Source organism: Triturus cristatus, chromosome 1_1 (genome assembly GCF_964204655.1).
Source record: "Triturus cristatus chromosome 1_1, aTriCri1.1, whole genome shotgun sequence".
NCBI lineage: Eukaryota > Metazoa > Chordata > Amphibia > Caudata > Salamandridae > Triturus > Triturus cristatus.
In genome coordinates, this window is record NC_140579.1 from 400,955,879 (window position 1) to 400,973,649 (window position 17,771).

Genomic DNA, 17,771 nt, shown 5'->3' on the forward strand with positions numbered 1-17,771 from the left:
AGGATCTCAGAACATCAAGTATAGTCCTTGTACATAAAAATGGGTAAAATCATTGAGGAACGGGTATCATACAGAGCAAGTGAGCTCCCAGCAATACACTGGGGGAATTTTTACCACATCAAGGCTTCTTTTCTTCATAGTGATGTAGTCACTCACTTAGATGTCTTTGCACAACTTTTGCCTTTAATAACTTCCAGCTTCCCTTTCCTCTGACTAACACACACATAAATGTACACATAAAGCATGGGTTAATGGATCTGCATGTCTTGGGCATGCTACTATCTGAACGCGAGTAAAATTACTAAACAAAACCCAATGCAACAAAGCAAATAAGCTGTCCATCTTCCACACTGTCACATATGTGCCCAGAGATCACCAGAGACTGTGGTCAGGGGGAGACCATGGAAGCACCCCACACACACCACATGTTGCAAGAAGCATGCCAAGCGCAGAGCTCAGTGGCCTTGCGCATGGTTTTACGATTATGGTCACTGGAGGAATGATCAGTTGGAGGCATTAGTTGCTGCAGGCAATGGTGGAACTACGGAATGTGGCAGAGAATAATGGATGTAAAATTTGCTCTTCTTCCTCACATGTTTAGCTAACGTCATGATTCTGCGGGAAGAGGCATGCTCAGCCTATGAACTATTCTCCAAAGATGGTAGATTGTCCAGAGAACTCTTTTGGAGGTTCCCAATCCAAAATAAAGCTCGAATCTCTAGGACAATGGGAGTTCCTGTGTGAACAATGGGGAACAGCCATTACAACGCGGTTTTTACCACGCGCAGCTTTTACATCGCATGCGTTACAACGCATGCGATGTTACAACGCAATGCCATTACAACGCAAGTCTTTACATCGACTTGCGCTAGATGGCGTGCTAACATTACAAATAGTGTAGTTTACTATCCCAACACCTTCCCTACTGTTACGTGGACTGGAGTTGGAATAGTAAATTACACTTTTCTAATGTTAGCACGCCATCTAGTGCAAGTCGATGTAAAGACTTGCGTTGTAATGGCATAGCGTTGTAACATCGCATGCGTTGTAACGCATGCGATGTAACTGCACGCGTTGTAATGACACGCGTTGTAATGTCATACATCCGTGAACAAAATATAGAGAAGCCATTCTGAAAAGGAAAATATCATTCCCCATTTTTTAAAATCACATTTATAGTACATTTTTTCTGTGATTTTAATTTTGGAGCGGGATTCCATTTGGATTCCTCTTGTGAAATCTCTGAACTAACCCTTCCCTCTTTAGGATGTTGTGGAGAGTTTAGTGCGTGGTTTATCCAGTGCTAAATAAATCTGCATTTTCAATCAAGCATTATTTGATTACAAATGATGATTTTACCTTTGTGCTTTTTTCCATCTAACTAGGACCCTCTTATGAAGACACCTGGCACCTTTCACTTCTGTTATAATGTGTAGGGTGACAGTGTGGCAACTGAAAGGAGTTGCCCTTTCCTTGGGCAATCAAAAAGGATGCCGGTCCAATCTCTGACACATACTTACAGTGATACAACCTATCTTCTGCATTCCAGGCATTTGGAAATCATAAGAACTCTTCAACTATTTATGATACATCTCTTTGTTTTAACAGTATTTTTTAGTGGTTACGAAAGTATTCCTACCTTCTTATCATTGCCTTATTCTGCAATAACCTGTGGTTCTGGGAGCCAGTATTTCCTTTACTGGAATATTAAACTTATTACATAGCATGCAAAGCGGCAGTTTAAAAAATGCCATTTCTTATCTAATTTCTTCCCCATTAAAATCACATACCCGACTACTAGATAGAAGCCCTTTGTACCAGCATGGCTGAAAATGGATTTTTTTTTAACTTTCCACTCACAAACATGCTGCATCTTCTATTGAGTGCTCTTCATGTCACTGATAGCACTTTAAATTGTTTATAAAATGGCTGTTCTTTGTCCGCTGCAATAGGCCTCTGAAGCAACCCAGAAATTGTCTATCCAGAGTTCAGAATGACTTATTTGTATGGTGTGCGTGCGTGTGAGGGAGGGTGGGGGTTTGAGGGGCGGGGGTGGCGACCTTTGACAGGAGTCCCATGGCAGACAGAGGTAACTATCCAATCACCTTTAATAAATCATCCAGAGCATAATACTGTATATCATCAGAGGGCAGCTCAACAGGTAAAGAGTTATCAGGTAATAATGATGATCGTTACAAGACAGCCTAGGCTGGCCCATTAGAACAGACTTTGGTAATTCTAAGGGAATGACTGAGTAAAGTTCATGGGTTGCTCTTCCAGGGCCTGCTGATCCATTTTAACAGGTGGAAGTCAATTATGTCCTACTGCAAGGTCTTCCCTCAAACTCCTCTCCACATTCTCAGCTGACTCACCCCTGCATAGTACCTTTTTGTGGTGGGCTTTATCCGCAGGGAGGGCCTGTGAGTGCCAGCAACTGTTGTTTTTGCATTTGTCACCCCGAGTGGGAAGGGTATACCCAGACGTGGGTCCCGTGCTCTCCATGCCACTGGAATCAAGCTATCCTGGCTGAAGAGGGCTGAAACCCCGAAACCGGTCCTAGGATGCTTGTTTCCAGTCCGGGGAGGGCCTGGCTTGGCAGTTCGGGCTGGACTGTTCTCATGAGGCACAGGGTCAAGACTGATTTGCATATGGCTGGGTTCAAACTGGAACGGCATGGTGAGCAAAAAAACAATGGATTTAGGCCCAGATCTCTGTACTGGGGTGAATGTATTACATTCTTCTGCATTCTGTCCATCAACTGTTGTTTTTGCATTTGTCACCCCGAGTGGGAAGGGTATGCCCCGACGTGGGTCCCGTGCTCTCCATGCCACTGGAATCAAGCTATCCTGGCTGAAGAGGGGTGAAACCCCGAAACCGGTCCTAGGATGCTTGTTTCCAGTCCGGGGAGGGCCTGGCTTGGCAGTTCGGGCTGGACTGTTCCCATGAGGCACCGGGTCAAGACTGATTTGCATATGGCTTGGTTCAAACTGGAATGGCATGGTGAGCAAAAAAACAATGGATTTACGCCCAGATCTCTGTACTGGGGTGAATGTATTACATTCTTCTGCATTCTGTCCATCAACTGTTGTTTTTGCATTTGTCACCCCAAGTGGGAAGGGTATGCCCCGACGTGGGTCCCGTGCTCTCCATGCCACTGGAATCAAGCTATCCTGGCTGAAGAGGGGTGAAACCCCGAAACCGGTCCTAGGATGCTTGTTTCCAGTCCAGGGAGGACCTGGCCTGTCAGTTTGGGCTGGACTGTTCCCATGAGGCACAGGGTCAAGACTGATTCGCATATGGCTGGGATCAAACTGGAATGGAATGGTGAGCAAAAAACATGATGGATTTAGGCCAAGATCTCTGTACTGGGGTGAATGTATGACATTGTTCGGCATTCAGCCCATCAACTGTTGTTTTTGCAGGAGGCAAGCAGCATCACTCCTAGTGGTGTGCCTCCTAACATGGTCCACTGAGCCCAAGGTGACGTTGCCGCAATCGAGGTCTTCTTCCTGTTTTAGCTGAACCTAGGAAGTGTCAGAACTGTTCTTGAAGAGAAAACACTATTGTCCTACTATTTTTGTGCCGATGGGGATCTTCCTCAGGCCCAAACACAAGCCCACCACCCAAAGAAAGGGAAGAGCCCATCCTGAATCACTGCGAGGATCAAGAGGTGTAGGTAGATGCTCCCCCAATGACTGTCAGGAGTCATTTCGGCCTTGGTACAACAGTCTACCTGCGTGCTTTGGTTCTTCAGGTGAGTCCACCAACTGTGGCACAGATCCAAGCAGTCACAGGCACCATGTCTTTTCGGTGGGAAACCTGTGAATTATGTTGGTAGTTTGCCATAATCACTGGTGCTTCTAAGCCTGTTTTGGGAGTACTCAGGTACTCACCCAACAACCTAGTGATGTTGGTCTTTTTCATGTGCCACAGTGGGCAGACTCGGGGCCGACCAAACAGTCCGTATGCACAACAGTGGGCAAGCCACTCCCCCCTGCCCTTGAGCAGGACCGCCCACTCTCCCTTTTCTCTATGTAGGCTGCTGCATGCAGCAGCCAGCATAGAGAAAATGGCCCAAGTGGGGCGCGCTCAGATTCGCCTCACCAGTTTTGATTGGCGGAGGGGAGGGAGGAAGGCTGCCTTTCCTGATGACACGAGGAGAGCTGCAGCCGGCCGGCCCGGAATTGAAAAACGCACGGCGGGAGTCGGGACCCATCCAGAAGATGGGGCGGGACGATAAGCTTTATTTGATATATATTTTTCCATTAAACCCCTCCCGCCTCCCCCCCAAACCCCCCGCGGCGCGACGATCCAATTTCAAATTCCAACCCCCCACCCGCCCGTAATGCAGGCTGCGACTGTTTTAGTGTGATATGAATGATACCTTTCTTAAAGGAAAATCAGTTGTCTTGCAGTGAGGGGTTGCAATGGATCGATGGGATTGGGAACTGGAGGTTCTTCATTAAATCAAAATCCTAATTGTTGTCAAAATGTGACCTGAAACTCTGAAACAGTATTTTTCAAAGTCAGGCCGGGAGAAGGGAGCACCCGTTTATTAATGCTTGTACGTTATTCACCTATGCAGCAGCACTTGTGAAAGTCTGTTTTAATTTAATTCTCGAGATTTTGTTGAAAAGCTGTTTCATAAATTAAGGAAGTGCTCGGTTACGAGGCTGACAGATTGATTTTCCTCCCGGTGGCTGGTCACAACTGGCAAGTGAGGGCCAACCAACAGAAGGCTCAGCAAACGCTAATAGCGCACTTTCTTAAAGGTGAGGCACAGATGTCATCAGTGTGCACAGCTTCCTCGGGAGTCCATTGATGATTTAGTTCTTTACACAATTGAGCTGTGAATTGCAATTAACGTGACTTGAACGAGGAAATTGCGATTCTCCTATTAACATGACTAGAGAATCTGGATTTCATTAAAGACACGGAGGCTAACATTATGCATATCACTTTTAATCCGTCTCCAAGCAGCCGCATACATCACAGAACAAGTGTTCCAAATAGAACGTTAATAACAACAAAAGGCATGAGACCACAACATCCAGCCTCTTTTAAATCGCGAAAACAGGATAAGTTCGTTTAAAATCCTTTGAACTTTAAGGAGTGAAGAGATGCAACCATCTTGATAAAACATCAGGGAAGGCAGGAAACTGAGGATGAAGAAGGGGAAGAAGTCGAAGTCCGAGTCCGAGTCCTGAAGTCATGAGAGATTGTCTGCAAAAAGTAGAAAGTCATGTGAGTAGATATTGATAAAATAAAGGATAAAACATGAGAGCAATCAAAGAGATTAAGACAAACATAAAAGCGAAAAAGAATAAAACTGATATCAAGTCAATCAATGTAAATAATATCTCAATTCATAAATAATAGATAAGCTGTACTGAAGAGTAAGAAATTTAGTGGGAAAGAGGAGGGAGGGATAATGTTAGCCTCCGTGTCTTTAATGAAATCCAGATTCTCTGGTCATGTTAATAGGAGAATCGCAATTTCATTACAAGACCGGAGGCTACCATTATGCATGTTGGTAGCTTTGTAAGACTACGTCGGACATATGAGGAATTGGTTTGCAATAATGCTGAGCAAATGTTCTAGCATTCGACCAGTCAGCAGCTTTAAGGATATCGTCCAACTTACCTCCAGACCAGAAAGACTTACTGGCCATTGCACCTCTGATAGAGTGAGCTTTAAAAATATTAAGATCAATACCTGCTAGGTTCATAACAATTTTAACCCACCTAGAAATAGAACTAGAAGAGATAGCTTTGTGAGGTTTAACAAAGGAGATGAGTAACTGAGTCACATCAGAAGGATGAAGAGAATTCATTCTAGAATCATATTCTTTCATACAATCAACTACGCAGAGTTTAGGACAGGAATCAAAACGAGGATAAAAGATGGAATCAGACATAGTCTTGGTTCTTTTAAAGAGATGAAAGGTGACTCCGAACATGTTGTAAGATCTATTCGATATTTCAAGAGCTTTAACATCAGAGACTCTATGACAGGAAATTAAGCAGAGTAAGGTATCGAGTTTGATAGAAAGGTTTTTATTGTTTAGAAGGATATTAATAGGCCAATTAGTGAAAAGGTCAAGAATTAAATTAACATCCCAGAGGGATTGATATCTGGGTCTTGGTGGTCTCCTGAGTCTGATGCTTTTGAGGACTCTACAAATAATAGCATTTTTGCCAATTGTCTTACCATTAACGAGGGAATGACCAGCGGAGATGGCAGATCCATCACAGTTGATCGATCTATAACTAAGGCCTTGTTCAAATTGTTCTACCAGAAAATTGATTATGTCAACGATAGGTGCTTCAACGGAATCCAGATTCCTTTCCAAGCACCAACGAACCCATGATTTCCAAATGATGTTATACCGGTAGTGTGTGCCGGGAGCCCAAGACTCTCCGAGGAGAGTTGAAGGTGTTGACGAAAGTCTTGAGAGATCATTGGATCTCCTGACACTTTCCAGGCAAGAAGGTTCAGTTTCCCTGATTGAACCATGGGGTGAAGATGACCGTCTATGTCTGTAAGAAGATCCGCTAGGGAGGGAATTAGGAATGGGAGGTCGTAACTCATTTCCAAGGCAGTTGGAAACCAAGCCTGAGAAGGCTAAAAGGGAGTGATAAGGACGATCGAGCATCGATGATGTCTGACTTTCTGAAGGACCCTCTGAATCATTGAGAAGGGGGGAAAAGCGTAACCGTTGCTGCCTTGCCAAGGTTGGAGGAAGGCATTCACTGCCAGAGCATCCGGGTCTGGCATCCAGCTGTAGTAATTCTCGAGTTGGAAGGTTAGCCTGCTGGCAAAAAGGTCTATTTCCAGGGGACCCCATAAAATGTTGAGGGAATTGAATACAGAGACGTTGAGTTTCCAGTCGCTGTAGTCTAAGAGGAATCTTGAGTTCCAATCTGCACATACATTTGTTTTTCCTGGGAGATATTAGGCTCTTAGAGATATTTTGTGTTCCAAACAGAACATCCAAACTTTCTTGGCTATGTTCGAGAGGTCTGTGGATTTTGTTCCGCCTAGGCGATTTATGTAGGCAACTGCGGAGATATTGTCCATCTTTAGAATGATGGATCTGCCCTGAATGGATTGTTTGAAGCTCATCAGTGCCTAGAGCCCCACCGTCAATTCTAAGAAATTTATATGATGTGAGGATTCTTCCAGAGTCCGCCAGTGTTCTGACCTTGGAAGCAAGCACCCCAGCCATGAAGGCTGGCATCTGATTCTAAAACAAATTCTGGAGCTGATCCAAAAATTGCTTTGCCATTCCATGCCTCCAGGTTGTCTAACCACTAGTTCAGTTCTAGTCTTGCTTCTTGATCTAGTGAGATAAGGTCCCCGTACCAGAGGCCCGATTGAAGGGCTCTGGCTTTCACTCTCTGAAGGGCACGATAATTTAACGGGCCTGGAAAGAGGGCTTGTATGGAAGAGGAGAGGAGGCCTAGTAACCTGGCTAGTTCCCTTAAGGGGAACATTTGAAGTTTTATAATATGTCTTATTTCTTTCTTTATTTTTGATATTTTCTTTGGTGGGAGCAAAAGAGGCATTTTATGGTATCTACGGTAAAACCCAAGAATTCCAGTTTTCTTGAGAGAGAAAGGATTGACTTTTCTTTGTTTATGATGAAACCCAGGTTTTCTAATAGGTCCATCATGGTTTTCAGGTCTTGAAGGATTTGAGAGTGATCTTGAGAGAGGATGAGGATATCGTCTAGATATAATATCATACGAATACCTTCTTCTCTTAGGGATGAGGCGATTGATCTCATTACCTTGGTGAAACACCAAGGGGCTGAGGAGAGGCCGAAGGGAAGGGCTTTGAATTGGAAAAGATGGTTTTTCCATAAGAATTGAAGGAAGGGTTGGTGAACTTTGGCCATGGGGATGGTAAAGTAAGCGTCTAGGAGTAAGTCTCTGAGGAGGTGAATTCCCTCCATTTTGAAGTGTCTGAAAACGAGGAATTTGTTGAGATCCCTTAGATTTATGACGGGTCTCCAACCTTTCTCTTTTTTTTTGACAAGAAAGAGGGTGCTTATAAATTTTAACGTCTCTAGAGGGACTTCTACTATAGCGCCCTTCTGAAGCATGGTGGAGATTTCCTCCTCTATTATCTTTTCCTGATCTAAAGTAAGAATCAATTCTCTTGGGAAAGAAGATTAGTAAGGAGTTTGGACAAAGTCTATCATAAACCCTCTCACAGTATTTAAGACCCATGGGTCTTGGGTTATTAGTTTCCAATTGTTGAAGAAACGTTTGAGTCTCCCTCCTACTTTGGGTAAAAGGGGGGGAGGAGGTGGGGTAGGGACTATACTCACTTTGAGTGTTGTTGTCGATGGAAGCACTCCGGGATCTGAAGTTTCTTGAACGAAATCCTCTTCCTCTTTGTGGAAAGAATTGGGGAGTGTTCGAGGGAAAGAATCCCCTTCCGCCATATCCTCTTCCTCTGGGGTAGGGCCTCCGGTTGAAGCGGCCGGAAGACTGGCCCCGTCTACCGGACCTCCCGAAAAGGTTACTTGAGTTAAAGACTCTTTTCATGTTTTGGTGGGCTTTATCTAGGGCCGTAAAGGTCGAGACATATTTTCCTAAAGTTTTGATTAAGTCTTTGCCAAAGAGCAAGCCCTTGGGGTTGATGGAAGGTTCTTTGTCGGCTAAGTCGCTTAATTTGGGGCTAATTTTTGTGAGGACTACTCTTCTCCTCTCTGAGTTGAGGCTGGCATTAGCATTGCCTAAGAGGACGAGAGCTCTCTGGCTAAGTCCTCTAATAATTTCAGTGTTTAGTGGGGTTCCATTAATGTGCTACCTTCAGTGATGTCGATGATTCTTGCGAGGGGGCCTAGGATATCTAGGACTCTATCTTGACATCCTTTAAGGGATCTCTCCATCCCTTTTCTCGGGTCTCTTCCTAGCTTGAAGAGGTACTTGATGAGCTCTGGGTCAAGGTTCAGGGTTTGACAGGTTTTAGCTCCAATGAAAGGTCTGGAGAATTCTGCTCTCAAAAGGTTTCTAGAATCTCTGTCTAGAGGGTTTCTTAGCCATTTATTGATAAATTTGCTCACGTGGTCCTGCGGGATCCATTCTGAGCTCCTTGGATGTTTAATATTAAGGGGGGAGAACATTTCTTGCCCTAAAGGGTCTAGGATGTTATCTTTAGAAGAGCGAGAGAGATCCTCATCGAGAGAGTTAAATTCAAGATCGTCTTCATCGAGATCTAAAATATATTCATCGGGGGAATTAGAGGCGTCGTCATTATCAAAATCATCATCATTTTCATCGAGGTCGTCATTCTGAGCACTACGATATTTTGTGCTGCAGGGGACACCCAGATATTTTGTGCCGCTGAGGACACCTTTATGCGTTGTGCCGCTAAGGACACCTTTATGTGTTGTGCCGCTAGGGACACCCAAGGTATTTGAGGTGCGGTGACCTCCCGTGTAAGATGAGGTACTAGGACCTTCAGTGCTCTTGGGGATAAAATCGAAATTCTTGCTTTTTTTAAGTCTCTTTTCCTTTGTATGAGAGAGATCTTCTTTGAGTGTATGTTGATCTAGAGTAATATCGTCCTCTTCACATAGGAGAGATCTTTTAGAAGTCATTACTTTGGAAAGAGTTTCCAACATACACAATCTCATTTCCTCGTGGATGATGTTTTTAAAAGCCTCATTACTTATGTTAGGGGTAGCTAAGCTAGCCTCTGCTTCGTCTGAATCAAAGTCGGACATGTTAAATGAGTAAAATTAAAGGTAATAAAATGTTCTCGTTTTTTTTTTTTTTAATAATATCAGGTTTAAATAAAATGTTCTATCTCTCTTTTTTTTTTATATTATAAGGGTTTGGAGATATAAAGAATATTTCTAACTAGATTAAAGCTGGATAGGCTTAAAGTTAATATTTTGCTGGATATGTCTCTTAAAAATTTATATTTTGCTGGGTATGGCTCTTAAAAATTAATATTTTGCTGGATATAGCTATTTTTCCGATGAGGAGCGTTTCTCAACTGTCAGCTGGTGCTAGCCTCCGGGGAATCACCGGAGGCTGCTGTAGCGGTGGTTGCTAGGATACTGTTAGTGCGTAGGAGCGAAGGCCTCGTAGGCCTTGTTTATGTTGCAAAAGGATATCGAGGAATGATCCCTGGCAACGCCGCTACGGTAGCGGTACGTTGCCAAGATTCATTCCTCAAAATATTGTCGGACGAAGCGTCTCTCTGCAAAATATATCCGGGGCGGTGCGTGGGAGCGTTAAAGGCAAGGGAAGCACCGTCAATCAAAGGAGGGGGAGCACCGTCAAAGGTCCGGTTGTGTGAGGAGGAGAGCGGGCGGAGAAAGACTCTAAACCGTGAGCTCTAATTATTTTTAAAAAAATAAAACGAGAAGAGCAGGGGTAAAGGGAGAGCGCGTACTTCCGTAAATTGGAGGTAGCGGTGACATGAGAGGGGAGGGGTGTCGGGGGTGGAAGGCGCCCGAGAAAAGGAGAAAATATTTATAATCCAATCGTTGATAATAATGAAGCGCATAAGAAAATCGAAGGGCACATAGGCAATATTACATTTCTAAAAGAGAGAAGGAGAAGTCAAATAAGGTAATAAAGGTACATGAAAGTAAGAGAAGTAAGGAAATAAACTTATCTGCCTGGAGCCGCATTTAAAAGAGGCTGGATGATGTGGTCTCATGCCTTTTGTTGTTATTAACGTTCTATTTGGAACACTTGTTCTATGATGTATGCGGCTGCTTGGAGACGCATTAAAAGTGATATGCATAATGGTAGCCTCCGGTCTTGTAATGAAATCATTTGTGACCAGTTGATAAAAAAGACAAGTAACAAGACATTTAAGAACAACTGTTATCCAGTGAGGATCCTAGTTTGGAGTTATCTTTAATCATAGCGAGAAGCATCGAACTATCTGACAAGCAGCCGCGGCCCGTGGAGGGAGTTCCGTGGGGCGGTAAGGCGGGGCGGGGGAGGGGCAGGGTGGGGGCTTCTAAAAATTGGAATATGGATAATTGCAGGTAAGTAAACAATTAAATAAATAAAACGAATTTCGTAGCGCGCCTTACCGCCCCACGGAACTCCCTCCACGGGCCGCGGCTGCTGACAAGTATGAAGGAACTGGCAGTAGTCTGTCCAGAAAGGATTATAAGGAACTGAAAAGGATAACAGTGACAAATAGCATTGTCTAGTACGGAGAAGGACATTCGTTGTTTTCGTTGTGGCAGTAAGGCACATTTAGGTAACCAAAAACAGTGCCCTCCTTTGAATCAAACTTGTTTATTTATTTATTTATTTGTAGATTTTTATATAGTGCTACTAGACCCGGAGGTATCGGAGCACTTTACATAGATGTGAAGTAAATCAATAGTTACATTAGTTATCTCGGTTACAAGAGAACAAGACAACATAAAAAACAAGTCACAAGGAACATAGAGGGAGGTGGCATGTTTCAAAGGTAACAAGTTGTTTGCATATGAGTAAAAAGGACTGGAAGTGGTGGATACATTTATGGCCAAACTGGAGTTTGATAGCAATCATGTGTTTGTTGTGAAGGATGGGTTTAATGTATTAGGCTTGGATGGTCAGGGGGAACTTAATATTATTTTGGATCCCAATCATCCTGAACTAGTGATGACCAAACCCAAAATATTAGCTTCATGCTTGAATGCTGTTGCTTGGAAACAGGACGTTAAGAGGAAAAATGGATTCGTGAGAATGCTGACATATTTCGTGATCGGTCGGGCAAACTGCAAGGTTTTAAACACCGTATTGCTTTGAAGAGTAATGGTGTTCCGTCGGTACATAAACCACGCAGAGTGCCTTCATGTCTTAGGTGAGAGTTAAAGGAAGAACTAGGCAAATTGTGTTCCTTGTCTAATATTGAACCCATAGAAGGGTCTAAATGGTTATCTACAATTATGTTGGTGCATGTTAGAAATGGGATTTCTGGTTGGCTAAGGCTTGCGCCAAAGCCAGGCAGAAACCACCACTCTAGTCAGGGCTGGGGAGTTACACGCCAAAGATAACCCCTGCTCACCCCCTTGGTAGCTTGGCACGAGCAGTCAGGCTTATCCCGGAGGCAATGTGCAAAGCGTTTGCGCGCGCACCCAGCAACAACACCCAAGGCCCACCACAAAAGAAACTCCACACAAGGTATTATATAAAAATAGCCTTTGTATTATACCAAAACACATTAGATCATAATCACACGATTTACACTGTGCCAACTGGCACTGGGCAGAATTTACAGGGGACTATTTACACAAGACAGGGCAACATGGGCCACTGTCAGAATTAGCACAAATCACCAAATTGTAAACATAGAAATGTAGAACAAATAATAAATGTAGCGCACAACCAGTAACTACTGGTAACAGGTAAGTACCACCTACGCAACCCTAACCACCTTAGGAAAGTATTACGCAGGGAACCATGAATTTACTAGTTGTAACCTATACTAGGAAAAACCCTCTCCTACGCATAGGCACAGTTAGCAATAAACATAGGATAAAGGAAATGCATTTTGCGCCAACACACATAGGTAAAAACAATCATGTACCCTAGGTGAGGGCACAACGCAAGAAAACTGTCCCCAGGCCAACCTGGCCTTTCAGGGGCTCAAACGCCCTTTGTCCCGCAGAGTCAGGGCAAGACTGCGCAGGCTGCGCAAGCCAAAGCGTAAAGCAACAGGGCACAACCTAAACGTTGCAGCTGCCCACTAAGTGCTGGGCAGCTGGGGAAAGGAACCTGGCACCGGCGTGCCTCCTGAGCCCTCTCTGGGCTCTGGGATGCCCCACGACAATGGGGGGGGGGGGGGGCCTTGTGGGCTCTATACCAATGAGGGGGCCAATGTTGGAGCCTCACAGGGCTCTAAAGGAATTATGCTGGAGCCTCGCTCGGGCCCTAAAACAAATATTGTGGTCCCGTTGGAGTCCCTCTGGACTCTACACAAAGAATGCCCCCGTTTAACGTTGGAGCCTCGTGGGCTCAAAATCACCCAAAGAAACGCCCTCGCGTTGGAGTCTCGGGGCTCTAAACAAATATTTGCCCCGTCGTTGGAGCGACTTCTGCGCTCAACAATCTGCCCCCGTAACGTGGGAGACTCGGGGCTCAAAACAAATATTTGCCCCGTCGTTGGAGCGACTTCTGCGCTCAACAATCTGCCCCCGTAACGTGGGAGCCTCGGGGCTCAAAACAAACAATGCGTGACGTTGGAGTTGCAGGGGGGGAGGCACCGGCCAGGCCCTTCACACACCCCCTCCTCCGGTCTGACACGAGGCCCCACTCACCGGACTGACACGAGGCTCCTCCGGTTGGGTCTTCTCTCTTCCTGAAGACCTGCAGGGCTCCCTCCACACACGGGAGCCCTGCGCGAGGAGCCGCCGCCGCCGTCCTCACTCCCCCGGTCTTCTTCTGTTCGCAGGAGCGCGGGGTAGGCTCCCGTCTGCTTCCTGCTGTTGGGGTCAGGCTCCGCCCAAGATCAGAGCTTCCTGGACTGCTTCCGGGTCACCGCGGGCAGCGCGGCGGCCCTGGAGGCCTTGGCGCCGGCAACACGGGGTAGGCTCCCGTTCTTCAAATACACAATGCGGGGTTGGCTCCCGCACTTTAACTAAATAGATAAGCGGGTGGGCACCCGCGGCAGACACACATATGTGGGGTGGGCTCCCGCCAAATAAAGAGATCAGCGGGGTGGGCACTCCCTACGTCGGGGTTCCCTTGCAGATTGTCGTAGCGCTGCGTTGCTGGCCACAAATGCAGGGGCTTCTTCAGTAAATCAAGGTTTTAGCGCTTCCCCGGCGCTGGCAGGCAAGGTCCAGGGAAAAGCCTTTCAGGCCAGGTCTTCAGAAGCAGGGGGGCAAAGACTGGGCCCAGGGGCCAGCTCACAGGGCCCTCCAGCAGGGAGGCAGTCCCCAGTGGTGGTCTCTCCTGGCGCCCAGCAGCAGCAGGCCCCCCTCAAGTTAGGATCAGAAAGAGAACCTTTTACATGGGGTCACAGCCCCTTTTTATACACAGGTTTACCTTGGTTTCAAGGTGCAGGGGAGGGGCGAACCAGATGCAACTGGTTCTTGAGCACTTTGTTTTGCTCAGCCCCTCTCCCTATTCACAGAGCAGGCCAGGGTCATCAGTCGCACCACAGGGGGCGGAGCCAGCATTGTGTGGGGAAAGCCCAGCCCTATTCAGGTCCTAGGTGTACTCCTCACACCCATCTGGCTGCTGATCTCCCCATTCACCACTGGGGGACTCCTCCTGACTCTGGGGATTCCGCAGCCCATCACATGACCTCAGCCAGCCAATCACGCGACAGGCAGTCACTGCACATTTATGCCAGCGTCTAGAAGTGGCACGTCCATACTAGCTACAGTAACGCCGCACACATCATCGCGCAGCATTTAATCACACGAGTCCGCACATACCAAACTCGCACCTGCACTCCCCACGCATCAGGAACTACCAGGGACACATACATTCCCCCATGCATTCCTATGGGAGGGCAGGCCAACCTCACTACACGCACGCACTTTACCCTGGGACACAGCGGTAAAGTGCGTAGAAGCCAAAAATGACTAACACCAGGTCACAATTAACAGCAAAGGGTTTCAGGGGTGAACCTGCCAGAAGGGCCAAGTCCAACAGCGCATAAAGCAGACAAGTCCCTATGTTTATATGTGGATCTTTGGAACTTAAATTTCAATATTGGGTTACATCGTCAGCCACTACCCAATATCAATGAGATGTTAGCTACATTGAAAGGTGAAACTGTTTTTACATCTTTAGATATGTCTGCAGCATATCATCAAATAGAGATACATCAGAATTCAAAAAATCTTAGCTCATGTGCAACACCGGAGGGTGAAAAATGCTCCATTTGCATGCCAATTGGGTTCTGGGATCTGTGTTCCAAAGAGTGATGAATCGCTTTTTCAAAGAAATATGGGGTAGAATGTTTCCAAGAAGAGATTTTGGTTTATGCAATGGACAAAAGTAAGCATGGGGTTCATGCAGATATTGAATATATTGAAGAGGAGTGGCTTGAAACGAAGGAAAGACAAGTATAAATTTGCACAGTTGGATGTTGATTATTTAGGCCATCATGTGTCTGCTAAGGGTGTATAACCCAACCTAAAAATCTTAAGAGCCATTGAGGAGGCCCCTTCACCCAAAGACATGGTTCGGTTGTAGTCTTTTTTAGGTTTAGTTGAATTGTATTCTGAGTTTCAATCAATCAATCAGGGGCTTATAAAGCACAAATACTCACCTGTGAGTGTCTCAAGGCACTAGGTCGGAGTGGGGTGGGGCTGGGTCTGCGGTTCAGTAGAAGAGCCAGATCTGGAGGTCCTTCCTGAATTGCGGCAGTGATGGTGATTGCCTGAAGTGCAGAGGCTAGAAGTTGCAGTTCTTTGCAGCGAGGTAGGAGAAGGAGTCTTCCTCCAGCCGTGGTCTTGTTGATCAGTGGGACGGTGGCCAGGGACAGTTGGGCAGATCGAAGATGTCTGGTGTGGGTGGAGAAGGTGAGGCGGTGGTTGAGATATGCAGTTCCGGCATTGTGGAGGGCTTTGTAGGCATGCGTGAGAAGCTTGAAGGTGATTCTCTTTTTGAAAGGTAGCCAGTAAAGGTCTATCAGGTTGCCGGTGATGTGGTTGCAACGTGGGATGTTCAGGATGAGTCTGGCGGAGGCATTCTGGATTGTCAGCAGTTTCTTTTGGAGTTTCTGGGTGGTGGTGGCGTAGAGTGCGTTGCTGTAGTCAAGTCTGCTCTGACTACAAGTTTGTCACTCCAGTTGCGATTAGAGTTGCTGTTCTGCAAGAATTGTTAAAACAGAATCTGAGGTATGTGGGGATGAAGGAGTGTGATATGGTGTTTGATAAAATTAAAGAAAGTATTGTGTCTGGCCAACCATTGAAATCGTTTGACATCAAGGATGTTAATATCTTGATGACTCATGCGTGCAATGTTTTCTTGTGGGTAGTATTGATGCAGAGGCGGATTTATAGTAGTGAAGAAATCATTGCCTCTGCATCAAGAGCCCAATGAGGGGCGGAAACCATTTACTCAACTATTGAAAAGGAGGCTTTGGCCATATGTTGGGGGTGTGGAATATTTTAAAACATTTATGAGGAAGTGAATTTATCTTGCACACCGACCACAAACAATTGGTGGATTTATTTTGCACTCATAGTGGGAGAAGGGCCACTCCTTGCATTGCTAAGTGGCAATTTCGGATGCAGGAATTTCTGTAAAGATCAAAGCATGTTTCAGGAGAGATTAGATTTGCGTCAGACGGTTTGTCTAGACTATCGGTACAAGATGAGGATGCAGATTGTGGCAATAAAATGGAAGATCTGGAAATTGTTTGTATGTTGAATGATGTGAAAGAGGTGTTGAATGGTGTTTTGTGTAAGGAAGTATGGTTGCAATCATTGAGGGAAGATGAGATTTTAAGCAAAGTTATTATATTTGTTGTTCAGGGTTGGCCTAAATAAAGGATATTCAGGAAGAGTTGGTTTTGTATGCTAAAGTTCCTTTGGAGTTATCTGTGGTTGATGGTATTTCAAGACGAGGAGAATTGTTGATTGTACCTAAGTGTTTGTAAAATAAAGTACTTAATTTTGTACATTGTGGTCATGGAAGTATGAGGGCATTGAAACCTTAAAATAAGGGAAGATTTCTGGTGGCTGGGTCTAAATAGATTGGCAGAACATTTTGTTAAGGTCCGTGATGCTTGTGCTATTAGTGATAAGACTCGAATTACGGTGCCATCTCCTGTCATGCCCATGAAACTTCCATGCATGCCCTGGGTCCATTTAGTGTCTTGGGAAGTGCTCCAAAATTTGCCCTAGTTCTCATTGATTGCTTATCTAGATGGCTGGAAATAAGGATGGTTGAGAATGTTTCTACTTCTTCTGTACTGGATTTTCTTAGCAAAGTATTTTCCAGAAAGGGTTATCCGGAAGAGTCAGTCAGTGATAATGGTGCATATGTGGTTTAGATAGAGATGAAGATTTTTCTTCATAAGCATGATATTCATCACATCAGAACATCCCTCTATGATCCCAAAAGTAATCGTTTAGTGGAGAGATTCAACTGGGTATTAAAGGACCAGTTACAGTTAGATTTGATGAATAACATGAATTGGAAACAGGTGATTGTGGACCTATAGAATTACCCCCCACAATGTGACTGGAGTGTTACCTTTTACCCTCATGAAAGGAAGAATTGCTGACACTGATTTAAACACAGGATGGATAGATAGGAAAATGATGAATGGTGATGTTCTGGGAAAGGTTTTTGATGTGAAGAAGGCATTGGCTGGCAAGCCGAGTGAGCATTGTGCGAACAAGGAAGTGAGAGTACGGGTGGGAGATTGGGTAAAAAAAAGAAGCAAGTGTAATGCAAGGTCGAGATTGTCATTACCTAGAAAGGCCACTAAGGTGCAAGACCATGCAATTGTGGTTAGAGAGAAAAAGTATGGAATAAGAGCATGATTTCTGTAGTTCCTGTTGGAGAACCTCTGTGGTAGGTACCAAATTGTGCAATACTGGGGGTGAGGATGTAATCCAGAACGATGCGAGTCAGGAAGGTGGTGATGTGGTTAGTGGTGATGTGTGACAAATTAGGTGGAAGTTCATTGTGCAAGAAGAGAACCACAGCCAATGATACTTCCGTTAGAGTGAGAAAAGCACCTGTACGATTTAAAGATTATGTAAGGGGTAAATTTTCTAGCCCCTGTGCACTTTTAGTGCTCGCATTGTATTTTTTAATATTAAT

The 17,771-nt window shown here is 45.1% G+C and overlaps 1 long non-coding RNA gene across 1 annotated transcript in view; it reads right to left on the minus strand.

The window, feature by feature from the left end:
• Positions 1-4,978: 4,978 nt before the first annotated feature.
• LOC146870308 (uncharacterized) overlaps positions 4,979-17,771 on the minus strand; it is a 28,238-nt gene continuing 15,445 nt past the window's right edge. Inside the window, exon 3 of the long non-coding RNA XR_014959374.1 lies at positions 4,979-5,223. This is a non-coding gene — a long non-coding RNA (uncharacterized LOC146870308). The remainder of the gene's footprint in view (positions 5,224-17,771) is intronic.